Raw genomic sequence first — 4,848 nt, 5'->3', positions numbered from 1 at the left:
TTGGGAAGATAGATAATGACTAAAAGAGATGGAGTTATAGAGTTAGAGTAACCCTTCTTCTGTGTGAGCCAATAGTTGGTGATTAAACCACATTTATAATTTAACAAACATCAAATGCTTGGTATTCACATTTCTCAGGGGAGGACTTGGATTTTCTGCTCACTAGACACTGAATTGAATGGTATCAATACATCTTTCAGATAAAACTAATCTAACAATTTTTTTTAAATCAAAAAGTAGAAGTGAAAAGAAACGTCAAGGGCTTCAGATATTGGTTAGTATGTTAAAAAATATGTATTTTGGGTTATACTATATTGTTCAACAAAATCTCATACATGCCATTGCTGACGTATTTCATATCGTTTTGAAGTTGACTTTTATGATAGTTTTAAGTTATAAGCATACTTTATTATTTTGTAGTTGTTTCACGTCATTTTCCTGTATTTCATTATTACTTGCTGTTTGGGCCCATTAAATCCCCCAAGAGTCTTGCGCCATGTGGCACTGCCACTTAAGCTCCGTGGGTCCCACCAACTACAACATGGCTAGCAAGCATTTGGGGATCCATGGGTCCCACAGGAATCATTCTTGAAGAAAGTATCTCCAATCCCTAGGTGAGCTGTCCCATCCAGCACACCATTTTCTAGGAATTCTCACTACTATAAATACCTCTTGTCACATCAATGCAAAGGTATTGAATTCTCACCTAACTAACTAGAGTTTCTCACTCTAGACTCTCTCTCTCTCTACCTCAATCATCAACTGACTTGAGCGTCGGAGGGGCGATCCCGGAACAACCCCCGGGGTAGTTTTTCTGTGTTTTGCAGGATTCCGGTGAACTGATAACCAGCTCTGCTCGGACATAAGGACTTGTTCAGCACAGACCATTAACCTTAATTTCTAGACAGAAACAGTTTGGCGCCGTCTGTGGGGATAGTACAGAAAGTTACTTCGCCACCACTCAGAAAGGTTCATTCGCTACTCAGCAGGACTTAACCTCAGTGCTAGTCAGTTATGGCACCATCCAAAAACGCCCGTAACAAACAATCTACCCAACCCCAACGATCCGAGAGGGAACCCTCACTACAAAAAAAATTGGCTATAGAGGCACATCATTTGGCCGACTTGCCTCTAAAACCCCTTTTACCATCACATAAACATGGTTGCCTCTAAATTATATGGTTTTTAGTGTCAAGTATATTCCGGTGCCTCTAAAGATACTTTTCAGCATCAGATGAATGTTGGTTGCCTCTAAAACCATGTTTTTAGCATCACATGAATATTGGTTGTCTCTAAATCCATATTTTTAGCATCACATGAATTTAGTTGTCTCTAAAGCCATTTTTTTTAGCATCAACTGTAGTTAGTTGTCTCTAAAGCCATGTATTTAGCGTCACATGAGTTTAAGTTGTCTCTAAAGCCATTTTTTTTCAGCATCAATTGTAGTTAGTTGTCTCTAAAGCCATGTATTTAGCGTTACATGAATTTAGTTGTCTCTAAAGCCATTTTTTTAGCATCAACTGTAGTTAGTTGTATCTAAAGCGATGTATTTAACGTCACATGAATTAGTTGTCTCTAAAGCCAATTTTTTTAGCATCAAATGTAGTTAGTTGTCTCTAAAGCCTTGTATTTAGTGTCATATAATATTTCATAGCGACAAACTCACAAGTTCCATAAATAAACAATAGTGTATTCTAGATATCAAAAATTTTTATTTAATTTGAGTTGTGGAGTATTATTTGTATTTGTCATGTTGTAATGTATTTATTTATTTAATTATATGAGATTATTTCAGTGATTATTATTTTATATTTTGGATTTCGTGCAATTAGTTAAACGATGTTTCGCAAATTTGAAAAACCAAAATGGGTTTACCCTCTAATTCTTTTTTCCCCTTTTATCGGTTTAACTTAACAAAACCCCATTCCTTCTCATACTGGTGGTTACCCAAACCAAACCCCCTAAAACCCGTTCCCTCACTCCCGTCAAACCCTCAAACCCTTCTCTGTCTCCCAGTTAAACCCAAAGCCTAATTCTCTTCTCTCGCCTGATGTTGCCGGAATTTTCCCTATCTCGCCGGAACCCGATACCACTCCGACGCCTAGCTCCCCTCTTCCCTTCGCGCGTCGTTCGCTTTGCGTGCTGCTGCTTCTGTTCGGTACTCCTGTAGCTACTCTCGATCGGAAACCGCCGCCTGCTTCCATCGCCTCATCAAGTGCGCCCCACCAACAGACCGACAACCAGCCTTGCCGAAGCTTCGAGACCCTTCTGTCCCCTGTTCTTCGCTGCTCTTGTGAGCAGAGGTAAATCATACCTCGTTAATTCAGTTTCTGATTTCTTTTTGAAATTTACAAATACCAAGCCCGAGTTGCTGTTGTTTGTTGTTCTGTTGTGGTGGTTTATAGTTAATGGGTTGTGAATTGTTGCTGGTTTGGTGTTGTTGCTGTTATGATTGTTGGTGTGGCTGTAGCGTTGTTGTTGTTACTGCTGGTGTTATTGTTGTTGTTGGTAGTTTTGTTCTGTTGTCGTTCGGATTGTTGTAGTGGTGGTGTTGAGTTGTTGTTGTTTGTTGTTGTTGCTGCCCTGTTGTTGTAGTTGTGGTGGCTGTTGTGGAGTTGTTGTGATGGATGTTGTTGTAGTTGTGGTGGTTGTTGTGGAGTTGTTGTGATGGATGTTGTTGGGTTGCTGTTGTTATTGTTTGTTGTTGTTGTTGTTGTTGTGGCAGTGCGTTGTTGTAGTTGTGGCAGTGCGTTGTTGTTCTTGGTTTAGGTGAAGGTTGTGAGTTGAATTTAGTTAGTTTGGCTCTATAATTAGAATTCTCATGATTAATTAAGGATTAAGGAAATTAGAACGTTAAAGGTTGATAATTTCTAAATTAGGAATTGGTTATGGTTTCATTTTCTTAGATTAGTTAAGATTGATTATTGATTATCGTTATAATTGTGAGGTGATTCTTGGAGGATGATTTCGGAGAGAGGTGTAGGGCTCTGTGGCTGGTCCTAGACGATTGCACTTCAATTTTCACAAGAAAACGTAGGTTAAGTTACATGCGGGTTTTGAAATTCCTCTAAACGATCGTTTATGTTTTGGAACTACGGTTCATTTTCTGATAGATATATTTTCCTCACTAAAATTAGATTGATTTAATGATGCTCTGTTTTATTTGAATGTTGTAACTAAAGCACAATTAGAGATAAAAAATTATGTCCATCAATGTAATGTAATTTTTTTTCTTCTGGTTTCAAGTTTGAGTATATAAAATCTGCAATGCAGGATTTGTGGCTCAACTTTGAGGTTTTCAAGTGACTTGTTTTCTTTTAACTAATGAAGTCCCTATGATTTTTTTTCCTTAATATTCAGTTTGATGTCACTTTGAGGTTTTCAAGTGACTTGTTTAATGTTTATTATAATTTTTCATTGGTTGGCTAATTCTTTTTATGATGTAGCGGATGTTTGAAGATGATGAGAAGTCTAGCATGAGTAGGAATCCAAGCTTCTCCAAAAAAATTGTATAGTTAACAAATTGGTTCTTTCAATTTCTTTTAGGCAAACTCTTAATGCATGTATTGTTGATTATTGAGATCATTAAGATTTGAGATTTTGTATTATTGTGGATAATGTTGATTTGGTTCAACTTTGGTGTTTTTTTGTTATCTTTGTGTTTTATTTGATTAATGTTGTACTGCGGTTTTTGAGCTTGTACTACAGTTTATTCGCTTTTGGTTAATAATATTGCTTAGAGTAAAATAGATCTTTGATTTCCTTGAAATTTTTTGGTTTACTTTTGCAATATTATTAAGGTTACTTCTTATAGGTTATCATGCTTGGAAATTTAAAAATAGTGCACCAAATTGTTTTTTGGTCAGATTACATTTGAATATCAATAATTTGGAAAACAAAACATTGTCTCTAATTCTATTTTGAGTTAAAATAATATGGTTGTTCCTAAATATATTAATTTTCAGAAAAAAAAATTTATATTGACTCTAATTATATTTCGAAGCAAAATCATATAATTACCCATAAACATAAATGGTTTTTAGAAGCAACTTATTATATTACATCTAACAATATTGCAAGGCAACATTATATGGTTGCCTCTGAATATATGGTTTTTAGAAATAATATTTCATATTGCCTCTAATTATATTTTGCCATAAGAATATATGGTTGTCTCTAATTATATTCTGAGGCAAAAATATATTGTTACCTCTAAATATAGAGCCTTTTAGAGGCAACAAGTTATATCGCCTTAAAAGGGGACATTTAGAGGCAACCATTAATTAGCGACGGAACTATTAGAAACAACCACTAATTTGCTTCAAAAAGTAATTAGAGGCTACATCTTTGTTTTTAGAGGCAAATTTACCTTGCCTCTATAGACGATTTTTCTTGTAGTGCCTCACCCCAACAGAGGAGATCAGTACGAACTCGATCCCCCTCAGTTCATACGCTGGACCCTAACCTGGAACTCTCTCAGGAGCAGCAGCCATCCCCCTCTCGGGGAAATACAACATGTTGACCCCCAACCCTTGCTCACAGCTGATATAGCACTCATAGCAGCTCAGCTGCAACAAACCCTACAACAAAGCATCATGCAAATGCTGACTATCCTCCAACAAGGACAAGGTCAGAATCAACTCAACCTCCAGCAACGCGATGACAATGTTCAAAGACAATCTCACAGGGAAGAACGCAATCCCCGCTCTATCCATGGCCAGCCTAACTGGCAAAAGTCAGCAGCTCGGGAGCCTGATCGGTCTCAAAGGGCACCCTCTCGGCAAGATGAGCGCCCTCCACCTGGGAAGAGGTCGGCTCATCGGGAAACTGCCCTCCGAAGAGAAGAGA

At 37.4% G+C, this 4,848-nt stretch overlaps 1 long non-coding RNA gene across 1 annotated transcript; it reads left to right on the top strand.

The window, feature by feature from the left end:
- The first annotated feature begins 1,952 nt into the window (after positions 1 to 1,952).
- Positions 1,953 to 3,684, top strand: LOC125496348 (uncharacterized). Its single transcript, XR_007273013.2, has 2 exons — positions 1,953 to 2,303; positions 3,447 to 3,684. It is a non-coding gene; the product is annotated as an uncharacterized LOC125496348 (long non-coding RNA).
- The last annotated feature ends 1,164 nt before the right edge of the window (positions 3,685 to 4,848 follow it).

This window comes from Beta vulgaris, chromosome 4 (assembly GCF_026745355.1).
Source record: "Beta vulgaris subsp. vulgaris cultivar EL10 chromosome 4, EL10.2, whole genome shotgun sequence".
Taxonomy (NCBI): domain Eukaryota; kingdom Viridiplantae; phylum Streptophyta; class Magnoliopsida; order Caryophyllales; family Amaranthaceae; genus Beta; species Beta vulgaris.
This window is presented reverse-complemented; position numbering and strand designations above follow the sequence as displayed.